General features: G+C 42.5%; 1 protein-coding gene across 3 annotated transcripts in view; it reads right to left on the bottom strand.

The window, feature by feature from the left end:
* The window catches only part of PTPRA (protein tyrosine phosphatase receptor type A), a 124,262-nt gene extending 112,225 nt beyond the window's left edge, over window positions 1–12,037 (bottom strand). The window contains exon 1 of one of the 3 annotated variants that reach the window (XM_019733785.2): window positions 11,752–12,037. The gene's annotated coding sequence lies outside the window, so the exon portion shown is untranslated. The remainder of the gene's footprint in view (window positions 1–11,751) is intronic. The other 2 variants (XM_019733783.2, XM_074317758.1) reach the window with 2 other exon arrangements.
* Window positions 12,038–16,141: the final 4,104 nt, after the last annotated feature.

Here is a 16,141-nt window from a genome sequence, read left to right as displayed (position 1 = left end):
TTCTCTTCTCAGTCTCGAACCTCTGACCAATAAATAACTGTATTGTAGTCCTGTATTTTCAATCCAGTATGCCGGGCGCTCTTAGATGGAGAAGCTGTCCTCCTTAATTGTGTAATTAAGTGGCATTACAACTCCAGAAGAAAAAGATGTGAACAATAAGATGAGGCATATCAAACCCATGGTACTAATAGTTTTGAGTTAAGTTTAGGATGTGTTTTTTAAATGTTGGTAACTCAAATTCAGCTAATGAAAAGCACTGAAAGTCTTAAGAGAATCTGCTTTACTACATTTATAAGTTTAATTTCTTAGTATCACTCAAGTGATTGAGGAGATTCTGTTTGTGAAGTTGGTAACTCTGACCTGTCAAGGACTGGTTGGGCTTGACAAACTGAATTATAAATGTATTTTGAATACCTAAAGAAACTTAATTCACTAACAAAGGGGTATGAAGAAATTTAACCTGTTAAGCTTGAATTAATATTAATTAAAGAGTAAAAGTTATTGTTTTTATTTCTATACAAAAATTACAATGCTTACAAATGCAATAACAAGACTAAAGGAAAACTAGGTTTGTAATTTGCCACTTAAATAAACTGAATATTAATTTGAAGCCCAAACAGTTTTAAGTAGTCCTTTCTGTGCACAAAAGCCCCACTCACACATTAGAAACCCAGATAACTAAGCTGTGCTGTTAACCACTACGTGCTCTACAGCAGCCTTCTTCAAGGTAAACTTTTGAAAATGAAGTTCAACTGAATAAGTATGAAGTGTTTAAGCAATTTCTCCCACTAATATTGGAGAAAAAGAACTGCACGCCATATAACCCCTCCACCCAAAGGTACCATGTTTCCCCGAAAACAAGACCCAACCGGAAAATCAGCCCTAGCAGATTTTTCAGGATGACATCCCCTGAACATAAGCCCTAATGCGTCTTTTGGAGCAAACCTTAATGTAAGACCCCGTCTTATTTTGGGGGAAACACGGTAAGAACACATCGCAGACTGCCATCACACTCACCCCTTTTGATAAACATAAAATTCCCATACCCTCCTTTGTTAGTTGAAATGTCAAACTTAAGTAACTCTTACATTATATGGGCGTGTACTATTTCTGGGAGGTTTCACAAGTACTATTCATATCGTGTTTCCCTGAAAATAAGAACAGGTCTTATATTAATTTTTGCTCCAAAAGATGCATTAGGGCTTATGTTCAGGGGATGTCATCCTGAAAAATCATGCGAGGGCTTATTTTCCGGTTAGGTCTTATTTTCAGGAAAACATGGTAGTACCTGGTTGCCTCTGGAAAGGGGAACTTGGAAGACGGGAGAGAGAGAGAATTACCTTTACTGCATATTTTTAATACTATTTATTTTAATATGCACATATATTAATCACTCAAATGCACAGCTGACTTTAGATGAAGGATATTTAAAAAACACAGGCCCTGGAAAAACACACTGTTCCCCAATATTCCGCAATAAATCTTAAAAAAAAAAAAAATACAAGCACTGACTGAAAACATAAAACCATGTTTTTTCGTTTTTTTAAAAAGGCTTTTCCAGACTTACCTCCTCCCCACCATAGTCAGCCACTATTGAGAATCACCACCTTAGAGGTTCACAATTGCTACCAACAACACTACTGTTTAACTGGGAACGAACTACAGGAAGAAAAACGACCTTATAAGAGTTCTACCAACTATTGTGTTTCCCCCAAAATAAGACCTAACCGGAAAATAAGTCCTAGCATTTTTCAGGATGACATCCCCTGAACAAAAGCCCTAATGCGCCTTTTGAAGCAAAAATTTTAATATAAGACCCGGTCTTATTTTCGGGGAAACTTGGCAGTAGCAAGATCCGGAGCCAGGCTAACACCCCAGACTGGAGAAAGAAACACCAGCTGGAAGTCACTGTGAATTCAGCCCCTCTAAACAAAGTGAGCAGGTCCAGGTGGGAAATAAGGAGCACTGGAGAGCAGTGGTCTCACAGGGAGCCAGCAGAGGCACCGACTCAGGCCTCATTCCCTGAAAGGGAATGCAGGACATGGCGAGGCCAAACAGGAACACACACGGAGACATAGATAGGGGAGTCATAGCACCATAGTCTTGCTGGCGGCTGGGTTGGAGACACAGGAAGCAGGAGCCACATGATCTGCAACCTGCCGTTGGCTTCTCTATCAACCAACCAACCAACCCCACTTGCTAGCTGCAACCCGCCGTGCTAGCTGCAATCCGCTCTTGCTAGCTCAGCCACCATCTTCTTGCTAGCCCCCACTTGCCGCTAGTGTAGCCACAGCAGTTATATTAGTGGCCAGTGGCTCACTGGTTACAGCTGATGGCCATCCAATCACAGCTGATGGCCATTTACTACCCGAGTGAGCACATTTCCACATGAGGCTGAGAGCCTGGAAACTGCACTCCTGGCTCTGTCCCCACAGGTAGGTAAAGCATTCCCATCACTGGAGACATGGAAAGGGCCACCAGAACAGAAGCATAGCTGTAAAAGCTCTGCCCCTCTCTCCCAATCCCCCAGTTCCTTTTAAAAGAACAGTGGAAGTCCTGGAACTATTCCACATTGCTGGTAACAGTACTGCTGATACATCAATGAAAGGCATTCTCTTTATTAATGGGTAGTATTAATGCAGTTACAGTATTGTATTAAGCCACCTGTCAACCAATGTTTGAAAACTAATTGCTGGTTAAGCTATCTGCCAATCAATATTTGAGAACTACTTGCACAATTCACAGCAGCTGGGTTTCAACTTCTTCCCACACACAAAAGCTCAGTTCACTAACACTCATCTCTTCCCAGAAGCCAGACACCTGGAACCCTGCTAACACTATTACTGCTTAAATCATACTTATCCACATATCTCCAAACTTGTCACCACTCCCCCTATCCCAAACCAGTCCAGACACCATTATCCCTGGCCAAACTGCTTTAATAATCACCAAGTTAGTCTCTATGCTCTGTCCAGTTCATACTCCACAGTAACAACAATCAAACCTTTTGACTATACACCAGCCAATCAATCAATCAACCAATCATTGTGCACGTCCCCAGCCTATGTTCACCTATAAACATGACAAATACTACAAAACATTCATTTTCAAATTTAATAAAACATGATTGCAATAATGTTTTTATATGGGTTTGGAAGGGTAAGCATAAAAACCATTACTGCTATCACCAAAATATTAATATTAAACTTGTTTTAAAAATGTTTTAGTGTGATCGACGATCAAATATTTTTCATTGTGTTTGAAAAAAACCTCATTTTAATACTTTTTTTGATAGAGCAATCTGAAAGTAAGTTTCAAGTCAATACTTGGTTTTAATGGCTATTATAACCAAAAAAGAAACATTGCTCCTAACGAAAGAAGTGCTATGGCTGTGCTTACTAAATTGTGATAGTTTTCCAAACCCATCGAATTATACAAACATTTTCCTTTAAATTGGGCTAGCAAATGTTCTTCTTCCCTCATACAATTACTCTTGAAAACTAATCCGAGGATGTTATGTTCTTTTATTTCTAACAAATGGATTTGAAACCCACTAAAACTATCCACTTGGGTTTTTTAAATTTTTTTGCTATGGGAATTTTGAAACATTCACAAAAGTAGCTCAAACTCTGTAATAAACCCATATATACTTATTATTCAGCTTCAATAATTATCAGTATATGGTAAACCATCTGTAACCCGCCAAATACAATGAATTATTTTAAAGCAAATTCCTGACATATCATTTCATCCATAAATAATTCAATAGTTATCTCAAAGAGAAAGGAGTCTTTCTTTCCTTTTAATATAATGCTATTATACATTTAAAAATTAAAATAATTGTTTAAAAATTATCTAATACACAGATGGTATTCAAATCACTCCCAGTGCTCTCATAAATCTTTTCAGTTGGTTTGCATGAAACAGAACCTACACAAGGTCTATACGTTACATTTAATGTCTCAAATTACATTACATTTCTAATCTGTAATCGTTCCTCCACTTTTTTTTTTTTTTACCATTTATTTGAAATAACTGGGTTCATTTGTCCTACAAAATTTCTTACATTCTGAATTTTCTAATTACATTCTGTAAACTGGTTGTTAGATCTAGAGGCTTAATCCGAATCAGATTTGACTTGATTGAGGGGGAGAATATGTAATGAGTGATGTTATATTTTTCCTATAGCACCATATCGGAGGAACATAAGGTTTGGATGTACCCATTTTGACTGATCAGAAGATCGTCAGTCTGATCCTTCTATTATAAAGTTCCCTAATGGTTTCTAATAGCCACTGATGATCAATGCCTAGGTCCTTTATTTCATTAGATCATCTATCATTAAAAATACATATATTTGGACATTTTCAGCAGGTAACAAATTTAAGGTTTCCAACTTTTTCATGTGTCAAGTTATGAAAGTTTTTATAGGTGCAACAAAATCACAATGAAATTATGAGTCACCAGGGAAATGCAAATCAAAACCACAATGAGATATGGTTTCACACCTACTAAGATAGCTGTAACAAGATTCATAATAGCCAAAAAGTGGAAACAACCCAAATGTTCACTGATGAATGGATAAACAAAATGTGGTATGTCCATACAATGGAATATATTATTCAGCTCTAAAAAGAAATGAGGTACTGATACATGCTACAATGTGGAAAAACCCAAAACATTGTGCTAAGTAAAAGAATTCAGTCACAAAGGCCACATATTGTACGATTCCATTTATATGAAATGTCCAGAATAGGCGAATCCAGAGACAGGAAGATTGGTGGTTGCCAGGGGTTGGGAGAAGGGTGGAGTGGGGAGTGAAGCTAATGGGGGTACAAAGTTTATTCCTGGGGTGATGAAAATGTTCTGAAATTAGGTAATGGTGATGGTTGCATTACTCCATGAATGTACCCAAACCACTGAATGGTACACTTTAAAAGGATGACTTTTATGGTATGCAAATTATACTTCAGTAAAGCTTATTATTTTTTAATTGTGAGGAAAATATTGTCCCATAGCACATTTCTTTCTAAGAAAAAAGCAGTTACTTTCTCATTCACCGTTAAAACAACACATATACTTGAAGAGACAGAATAAGGATATTATTTTTTCAAGTATTTGCTAGATAGCCACTTATCACAGGAAAAATCAGCTTTTTTTGTAAAACAAAAATGCATAACATCAAGAACTCTACCACAAGATAACCAACAAATGATAACCTGCCTCAATAGTCCATGGAGAGGCCATGAACGAATTTCATCTTTTTATTCAGTCAAAGCAGCTGTTCTATCAGTTTACATTTGACAATTATTCCATATAGCAATGTTATGAAGGCAGTAATTTACTATTAATAATGTCTTCTCCAGTACAACTTTCCTCTAGTAGCTCAAAAAATAACTTATTTTTCTTGGATTTAATTATTAAAAGAGAATATAGCAAATACTAAGACATGTTAGAAACTTCTATACTTTTACAACTATATAGCAAACCTCCCACACTACAAAATTTGTTCTAATACTGTTTGTTCAAATCTTCAGCAACATTTTCTATGCATCTTACAAGAGTATTTGCTGACAAAGGAATGCATTTTGGTTTCTTGACATATTTTTCATATATTATATCAGTCTTTCTTTTTAAAGTGGGGCCTTTTTTTTGCGGGGGGGGACGACAAGATAGAAAGAACCTGCCAATGATACGTGACTTTTTGTCTTTTATAAGAACAAGGAACCTTAAAATATGTATTTTAATCATTAGGTTAGTAAAATTTTGTACAGCATCTGATTGAATACCCTATGACTTTAAACATCATTAGGGAAAAAAAATGTAGAGGTTCTTTATGCTCCTGATGCTTGGTTTTCAAATGTCTTGGTGCTAGTGATAGCCTCCTATTTTATTACATAATATCTCAAGGTTCTACATATTCTTAAAGTAACATTCTTATTAAGGACGGAGGAGGTAAACCCATGTTTTATTACTTTTTTAATTAAATTTATTGGGGTGACATTGGTTAGTAAAATTATATAGGTTTCAAGTGTACATTTCTGTGATACATCACCATGTATTTGATCCCCTTTTCCCTCTTCTACCACGCCCCTCGCCCCATAAATCCATTTTTAAAATAGGCGTATTGATATTTCCAATGTAATAAGAGCTGACTTATTTAATGCAATTTAATAGCTCACGAAGAGTTCATAATAGGAAATGGATATGGGTCAGCTTTGCCATTTTGTTTGTTTGCTTGTGTTTGCATTACTAGTATTTTCTTCAATCACTAGTTTCTTTGCAGAAATCATTTTAAGCCACTTGTCCATTCTGTGAAGGTTTAATGAAAACTGGATAATATAAACTGTTATCAATATGTTGCAATACGGTGAAAGCAAATGTATGAATATGGTTCTGCTTGCTCATTGCAGAACTCCCTCCCTTGCTTCAGGATACCCAAAGTTAACATGTTAACACTGTTTGACCTACAGACCCAAGAAGATGCCAATAGCAATTCTTAAATGTAACGTTTTATCATTTTTAGATAAAAAATAATAAAAAGCAACTCTAAAATTTCTTCCAGCATCCCAAAGAATGATCTTATCAACATCATTTTGAAAACCACTGCTCTAGATTGCAGCCACAATGAACTTTTAAAACTGCAAATTAGAGCATTTCACTCTCCTTAAAATCCTTCAATGGCTTTTCTCTGCCTTCAGGATAAAGTCCAAAATCCCTACACAGTGTATATAGGGCCCTCACTCTGGCCCCTGCCCCTCTCTAGTCCAGTGGTTCTCAATCCGGGCTGCATGTTAGAATCACCAGGGGAGTTAAAATACATACATTCTCAGGCTCCACCCTAGACCAACTAAATCAAAATACCTGGGGGTGGAGCACTTGCATTGCTGATTTTTGTAAGGTCCCAAGGTGAATCTAAAGTGCAGCCAGGGCAGAGAATACCCCATCCTACACACCTTGGTTAGTTTCTCGTGCTCATCAAGCTCTCAATTAGGCTTTGCTACTCCAGGGGTGATACACCCACCAGTAGCATCTGCCTCACCTGGGAGCTGGTTAGTCATGAAGAATCCCAAGTCCCTTCCTAAGCCTACTGAATCAGGACTTGGCATTTTAACAAGATCCCCAGGAGGTTCATGTGAATATTCAAGTTAGAGAAGCAACGCCCTAAAGTACCAAATCCCTTCCCAGCTCAGGGCCTTTGTACCAGTGAGAGCTGTTCAACTGAAAATGTCGCTTAATGCTGAACTTCTTGGGTACTCCCAAGACATCCTATTCTTCCCCTCGGATCATATCTGTAATTACCATAAGGTGATTAATGTCTGTCTACTGCATTAGCCCCATCAGGGTCACATGGAGAGACATCACATCCGTGACACTCTGGGGTATCCCCAACTCCTGGCACAATGTCTGGTATTTTCAACTGAACAGCATCTAGTCTTATGTTTCATTACCAACATGATCTTATCCTAAATTTCCACAATATTTCTGCCCCACCAATAATGTCTTTTTTCAACGACAATTTGGTGTTAGCTACGTAACTCTTGGATATGATACTTATCACAGCACTGTACTTAATTTCAAAGTCTAAAGAGCTACTGGTCTCTCTTTGTAAAGAATGTAAATTAAATCTAATTCAAAGTACGACTATATTTCTTTTAAATTAATAAGATCAAATATTAGCTTTTGTTTGTAATAGCATTGGCTGGATTTTCAGGAAACAGGGCCACATAAATTGCTGGTGTTGTAAATTAGTTCAACCTTCCCAGATAGCAATTCAGTACTGAAGCCATATCCTGACTCAGTGAACCCACTTTAAGGATGAGTCCAAAAAAATAATCCAAAAGAAGTATTTGAACAGGGTGATCAGAAGAAGTACCATTTAAGTAAAAGGAGACTAAAAATAAAAAAATAAAGAGTGCACAAACTATGGCTATCAATGCATAGGATACTATTCTGTGATTTAAAATAATAAAGAGACATAAATGAGTAAACAGTTGAAGCTATTCAAGAATACAAAAATCATTCTGCATGTACTGATTACAGCTACTAAAAAAAAAATCTATGTCCATACACTGACACAAATGGGTAAGAATTTAGAGTAAATAATGTAACATTCAACGCATTCTCTTTTCTATAGAAACTATATTAAAGCAAATTTTAATGTTAGGTTATTTGTGGGTTTACTGGTCAGTTTTATTAAGTTAGTGTTATATTATTGCTATTTTTGTTGTATTCAGACTCACTAATAAAACATTTCTTCAGCTTTGGCATTTGGGAATATTTATTAGTTATTGAATTAGAATTAAAAAGATTCTATATTTGGCCAGCTTCCTGCTTATAAATCAAACTTCCCCTGCATCTTGAAGGTGAAGGTGGAGAAAAATAATGCAACAATGTTTACAAACAGACTCTGAGCTCTTCCAATGAAAAGTGTTGGACAAATACAAACACTATTAGACCTGCTTAAAAACCACCACCACCCACACTGTCTTGCACAAGTCACTTTATCTTTCTGAGCTTCAACGTTTCCCTCTGTAAATTGAAAGAAGTTAAAATCACATGGGAGGAAGAGGCTAAGCGAGGGAAAAGTAGGCATATGATGTCTGAAAAAGCATCCTAGACGAGCCTGATGCATCCTCTGATGAAGATCCGTTGAGTCCCATTCACATTTTTGGGCCAGAGCATAGCTTAGTACAACCTCTTCAAAGGGGTGGTAATTTAGCTATATGTCTAAAAATTTAAAATGCACACATCATATCCTTTGACCCAGTAATTCCACTTCTAGAAATACAGTTTCCATAATTTTACATATGAGCACATAAAGTATGTACAAGGACATTCATTGTAACACTGTAAAAGAAAAACTTGGAAACTTACATGTTGTTTAACCTGAAGATTAGTTACAAATTATCGTGCAGCCATACAATGAAATAAGTAAAAGAATATCAATAAAAAGAACGAATGGCTCTACGAGTGTTTGTCCTAATATGGAATGATTTCCTAAATATGTTAAATAAAAAGGAGCAAGGTGTGACTGGTGTGTAGCATGGGGGAAGTATGGAAAGGTAGACACGTGTGTATAAAGGAACAGTGTCTATGTAAGGCACAGAAACTGGAAATTTCAGCCATATCTGGGGAGGTCAGGGTAGGAGGGAGACTTGTTTTTCTCTATATGTCCTCTTGTACTGCTGGAATTTTTTCTTATATATTTATTATCTTTTCTTGAAACTGAGCAGCATTCTCTCTAGGCCTCCCTCTGGGTCTAAGAGGCTATGATTTTGCCTCTGTAGGTCTGGCCATTGCCTCCCAAATTAAAGGGGCAACAGCATCTGGCACCACACTGCTCTGAATGACCTTTCCAAAGCCCAGTTAACCCCAGTCCCTGACCTCCTTTAAAATCCCCCAGTGGCTTTCTACTACCCAAACTCTAACACAGCACATACAGCCCATCAAGCTCACCCTAATCTCATTTTCCACCCTTCTTCCGTCTACCCAGTCCTACTATGTTTAACTTCTCCCTGCTCCCCTAGGACAGTGGGTTCCTTCCACCTCCAATCCTACTTGTGCTGCTCCCTCCCTCTTTCCTGTATACTATCTCTCACACACAAACTCCTATGCACCCTTCATGACCCAAAGTCCCTCTCCCAGGAAAGCTTTCTCGGACCACCTAGGGAAGAAATGTTCTCTATACATCTGGCAGACGCTCTTTAACTAGACTGCCAAGATTCAAATCCTGACTATTCCCTCATCTGCCTATTGTATGGCCTCAGTTTCCACCCTTGTACAGCAGGAAGAAGCCCGTACATAACTGTTGAAAGGATTAAATAATTCATGTAAAACATTTATTACACATCCTGTCACAAGGCAAATAAATTAGCTATTATTACACTTTCATACTAACTGTGATGTATGTACAAGTAATTGTATCCACCTGTCCTGCATTAGACTGTAAGCTCCTCCAAGGTAAAGATTTAACTTCTTCACTTTTATTTTGTATCACAAGAGCTTCCCCTAGCAGCAGCAGGAACATGGACGTACTTTATTCAGAGAGTTGGCTTTTTTTGGTTCTGAATTTCACCCATATGGTAAATAAGTAGCTAAAAGGTACCCAGTGCACAGCCACCTGGATCCCACGATGCCTGAGAATACACATATCAGCCAGGTCACTCACTTCAAGTAGGCAGAGGTGAAAAGTCACCGTGGAACTTTTGGTCTTTTAGAGACAGTCAAGCAGATTGGAGACCAGCGGGATAAAAGACCTGCCAGTTCCTGTCTGCTGACTACTTATTGGGGCTGGATGGAATGGAAATGGGGAATCCGAGTTACTAAAAGTCCTAGGCATGCACTCCAAAAAAGCCTTCAGGAAAGATTCTCCCGGAAAGTGGGAACCTGGAAGTAAACAGAGTCAAGACATAAGGGGGAAGAGATGGGATATGACCTACAAGACAATTGGGAGAAAGAATCCTCTTAGTATGTATGGGAGATAAAAAGGCACAAAAACACAGCTCCCGACCTCAGGAAGCTTCTGTAGTGAGAAAGGCTTTAAAGGAAAAGGTGGAGCTGGGCAGGTAAAGGTGGGGAGGAAAGAGGATCACACAAGCAAAGGCATCCAAACATATGAAGAGGCAGACAAGCAGCTGGGAATGGCTAGGGAGGTGGATAAGGTGAAGGAGAATTGAAGGATTCAGCTAAAAGTAAGAGAGTAAATTGAGGCAAGACTGTCAAAACCTTGTATGACTTGATAAGCCATTTAGAGATTCATTCATCCCATGGGAAAAGGAGGGAGGGAGTTTTTAAGTAAACAAGTGACAGCATCAGATCTGTGTTTTTAAAGGAGTGGTCAGGCAGGAAGATGTTCGCCCATCTTCCATCGTCAATCCTCTCCCCGCCCACCATCTTCTGGTTCTAGGGCTGCCTTCACAGCAAGCAGGTGGCACGGGAAGAGATCTCCCCGGAGATGGGACTCGCGGAGATGGGACTCGTTCTAGAACAGGAATCCCTTCCCTGGGCAAAGGCTCCTGAAGGCATTCACCCAGCCTAGGGAGGTTTTGAACATTCTTTTCCTGTCTTACAAACATCATCACTCACCTTTTAAAAAAAAACAAAAAAAAACCCTCAACACTGGGCTCACCTCTGCTATTAATGTTTTTATCGTCAGGACGTACAACTGGGAACTAATTTTTCAAAACCCGATATTCTTTATTTACCAAAAGTAAAAAGGGAGGGGATCTGCCTTCCCAACTGGCTCATTTTGAATTTGGGGCAGCTCTGAGCTCCTATTTCCCTTCTTCAGCAGCCTCAACAGTTGGGAGTGGGCGGAAAAAAGAGGGGCCTGGGTAAAGGGCAAGGGGGGCTTTAAGGGAAAGAAAACTTGACCACTTCAACAGCAAATTTTCTCAAGCCAGGAGTTTTCTTTCCTCTTTCTTTCCATTTAATGGACCTGAGCAAATTCTGTTCTCACTGTTCCAAGTTTCTCCTTTCAGAATGAACTACGGCAGCGCCCTGGCCTGGCCTCAGGAGGACGCACGCAAAGTTCCTGGGCAGTCGACAGGGGTCGGCGCCCTGTCCGGCACGTTTCCGGGGACCCCCTTTCCGAACAGTGCAAGGATGTGGGAGCCGGCTAGAGACGCCCGAAGGATTCTACCCGGAAAGGAGGGATTGGGGCTCCCGCCAGGGACCCCTCTCGCCCGCGCCTAGGAGCCGCCCCCCCTTTCAAAGCCCCTCGGGGCGGCGGCGGCCGTGAACACTCACCGAGTCCGGCGCTGGGCGGGACCGCTGGGGACGAGGACGGCGGCTCCGCCTCGGTTCCGCGGCGGCGTCTCGGCCCGCCACACGCCCTCAGGGCCGCCGCCCGGCCCGCGGCTGGGAGCCCCGCGGCGGCGGCGGCGGCCTCGCCTCCATGGCGAGGAGAAGCGGCTGAGGGGCGACTGGGCAGGCGGCGGTGATGGCGGCAGCGGCCCGGGGTCCGAGCTAGCTCTCGCGCGCGCGTCTCTGTCAGCGCCGCACTCGCCGCAGCCTCGCTCCCGAGCCGGCCTGTGCTGTAAGGCGCCTCTTCATTGGCCGTTCAGAGACGGGCGCTGATTGGCCTATACCGGAAGGGCGTCTCCCGGCCCTCTCGGGCTCCGCCCTTGCACGCCTCCAAGCGTTCGCTAGCTGGCTAGAGGCTCAGAGCAGCGTCTCAACGCTCAGAGCCTCGCGCGCGGCCTGGGAGATGCCCGCCCCGCAGTAGCTGGGTCCTCGGGGAAGCGGGACCCCCGGAGCACCGGCCGCCCGCGCACGTACGGCTTCCGCCTCTCTACAGTCCCAGCCCCCTGGACTTGAGCCTTCTTCCCAACTTACAGATGCGGAAACTGAGGCCAAATACAAGTTACATCAATGTCCAGCGACCATGGCAGCCTGGAATCCAAAAGTCGTCTTTCCATTCCTCTCTTCAAACGTGTTCCATTCGGATTTTTGTCTTCTTGCTAATTGCTGCAAGGTATTTAAAGGACGAGGGCTCTCACTGGGAAGAGAGAGGAACCTGCAAAGCCCTTAGAACCGGCCTGGCACCATGGGTTTCGTCTTGCATCAAGTTAGCCCACTTCATCCACACCCGAGCCCCAGGGAAATCTCCCCCGCTTTCCAGATGCGCCTACCGGGGCCTGGCTCGTAACCGAGCTGGGTAGAAAGAAACACGACACATGGGTGTCTTCGGTGGGGGTGTCGTTTTCTATAGGCCTGGCGGGGAAGGGGAGGGTCAAAGCTCAGAGAGGACCCAGGGATGCGTCCCACCACCACCGGGGCTGGGACGGGGTGGGGGAGCACAAACCTCCTCCCTAACGCTCCCCGCCCCACGTGTGGCACCCCAAAGCCATCTGTCAGTATGTCTGGCGGCAGCCGGTTCCCAGGCTGCAGAACCTGGGCGTCCGCAGCTGAAGGCGGATTGCACAGTTCTGGTGAGTGACGGGTGAGACCCTTTTCTAGTTGTGACCCCACGCGGTGTCCCTCGGACACACCAGGACCCACAGCAGTGTGCAAACGGAGCTTGCGGGGAACCCTTCCTCTGAGTCCCGGAGTCTGCGCTTCCCGGAGTGGGTGGTGGAGAGCCTCTCCTCCATGCCCGCAGCCCCCTGCGCCCCCTTCTCCCACCTCCTGCCAGGCACAGTTCCACGTTCAGCGCACCCCAGGGGAAGGATCTGTAGCCAGCGGCAATTCTTCATGGCAGGACGAGTGCGGTGGGGACATTTCAATGCAAGAGAAGGAGCACACATAAGCTGTTATTTACACAAGATTCATGCCACTACCACCTCCAGTCCCCACCACCGCCTGCAGTTGAGGCGCCAGCTTAAAACTCTATCCCCTGTATTTGTGGAATAAGTGAGTGTATGCTGACCACTTGTCAATAGCCTGCAAATTCAGGGTGCAGTGGGCCTCCTTCAAGCCATCCTCTCCCCAGCGGAGAAGTCTCTCCTTGAGTGGGAGATGGGTTTCTCATGCTTCAGCAGGGCTGGCCCACAGGTGTTGTGAAACGGCCAAACCCAAGGTGCCTCTGCCAGATAAACACTCCAGCTCAAAGACTCCCATACCACAAACCCAGTCTCCTGTTAGATCCCAGGAGCAGCCAATGAGGGCAGGTTCTTCCACATGCCCACCATTCTCACTTCCCAGGAAGTCCAAACTCGGCCTATCAGCACACCAATAGAAAAGTGAAAAGCCTGAATTCAAAGTGTGTAGAAACCCTGAGAAACAATGACTGTGAGTATGGGAGGTACCTGGGTAGCTGGGATAGCAGCAGCATCCTAGGACCAAATCCCACCAGCAGTTTACCTTACCTCCACCTGATCTACCTATTATGTCTTGATATGTTTCTTTTGGTTATTTTCTATTTTTACTTACACCCGTCACCCACCAGAACTGTGCAATCCGCCTTACAAAGGGGTTTGACATGCTTATATTTTCTAACATACATTAAAATAGCTATAAAAAGTGTTCCTCCTTGAGATCACCTGAAGGATCTCCAAACGATCTGACCACACTTGGGAAAATCCTGCCGTGGGGTGTGGGTGTTAGAGAGCCTAGGTGTTCAAACCTCACCATTGGCTAGGCGACCTGAATCTCCCTCTGCTACTCTTCTTGGAACCTCCCAGAGCTGTACTGAGAAGTGCAGGCATGTACGTCTTGGCAAGTAACCTTGTCTCAGAAAATGCAATTCCTTCTCTCTATGAGACAGCTGCTCTGTGGTCAGAGCATTTGTGGTGTGTGTGCGGGGGTGACAGAAACTCAGACTAAGGAGAGGCAGGGCCTTGGGTGTCTTATCCTGGAGACCTGGGGAAGGAGAATTCAGCTTGGCAACCACATAGTCCGTTTCCAGTGGGAGAGGACAGAATCCCATCATCAGCTGCTCAGCTCACCTGTGGAGACCTGCCTGCCTCCTTGTCCTACCTGATGTCTGGGGTGTCTATAGCTTCCCTGTCATCAGAGGACAAAAGGCTGTCTTTGAAGAGGAGAGAACTGAGAGAGGGAGGGGAGGAGGCAGGCTTCCTCTACCCAGGCCCACCCAATGGAAGGCCGAAGCCCCGCTCCCAGCCCTGGTTTAGTCCTAGCGCACAGGAGTATACACCTACAGGCAGCCACGCGTTAGCCACCCCACAGGTGCCCCAAGTCATAGGGTTCATGAGAAAATGACTGGACTAGAAGGAGAGCTAGAGGATGGGGGTAAAGAACCCTATTTGTGTAGATAAGTCACTTGCCCTCTCAGGTTCTCCTTTCCCCATGTAGTAAATGGAATAATGAGTCATTTACTCAGCAAATACTTATTGAGTGCAGACCATGTGCTGGACACAGCAGGGAATAAGACAGAAAAGGTCTTTGCTCTCAGGAATTTATATTCTAGATTGGGGCAATAGACAATAAACAAACAAGTGAACAAGAAAACTTCCTAAATGCTGTAATGAAATAAAAGTAAGGCAATAAGATAGAAAGTTGAAGTAAATGAGAGCCGAGTGCCTTTCCAAGTCACTGTTCTACTCCCAAAGGTCATTTGCCAGTGCTTTGTACCTAAAAGAGACTGCAGCCCCTTTACCCTGAGAAGGTGACTTGTCCTTGACTCACTCCAGGGCTGCCATTAATATCCAAAACTAGAAGAAATGTTTCTAAATTCTCCACCCCAGCTCCAAAATCCTGGCCCCAGGCTCAATCCTAGCCCCAACCGTTGGCCAGGACTTGGCCCCACCTATCACTATAGGCCCAGGCCTGCTGTGCAGACCCTCAGGGCAGAAGGCATTTTACACTAATTTCAATTGATCTGTTGGGGATTAAGAAAATAATCCCAGTTGTTTTTAAAATATCACAATTTACAGGTGTATGCGTTTGTCAAAAACTCAGCAAATGTACACTTAAGATCTGAGCATTGCATATAGATTTTGTCTGAAAAGAAAAAATTGCAAATGATGAACTCTAGTTAATGAAATGCATTCTGAACTATTTAGAGGTAATTGTACTAATGACTGCAACTTACTTTGAATGCATTAAAAATAAGAGAGATTAATAAAATAGACAGAAGCATGATAAAGTAAATATATTTAAATGTTAATGATAGAATCCAGGTGCTGGGTATAGAGGTGCTCACTATAAAACTCTTTCACCTTAGCTGTATGTTTGAAATTTTTCATGATAAAATGTTGGGGGGAAAATCAGTGTTTAACTTTACAAAAAGTACACAAAGCTGCCTTTAAATTTCAAATAACTCTACCCATGAACAATTCCAGTGCTTCTCCATCCACATGCATACATACTTTTTATGAAGTTGTAATCAATGATCTTTATATAAACATAATCATTATTTGTCACATTTCTAAACCTTCATGTGTACAGTGTTTAATGTCTGTGTATCACATGAGTACATATGCTGTGTATGACTTTGGGGATGCAGGCTTTTTATAGTGTACTCGTGCATTCTAAAAGCACTGCCCAGGGTTCCCCTTCCAGAGAGGGACTGGGTTGTATGGTACCAACACTTTTTCACTGAGAACTAGAAAAGCTGGAGGAAAACATTTTTAAAAGGCACAGAAGAGCTACTAGGGCAGTGGGACCACGACCGGGGAGGAAAAACACCCAGAATGATGGCGAGCCCAGTATTGGGCATCTCCTTGCCTTTTCCCAG

Source organism: Rhinolophus sinicus, linkage group LG13 (genome assembly GCF_036562045.2).
Source record: "Rhinolophus sinicus isolate RSC01 linkage group LG13, ASM3656204v1, whole genome shotgun sequence".
Classification (NCBI taxonomy): Eukaryota; Metazoa; Chordata; class Mammalia; order Chiroptera; family Rhinolophidae; genus Rhinolophus; species Rhinolophus sinicus.
This window is presented reverse-complemented; position numbering and strand designations above follow the sequence as displayed.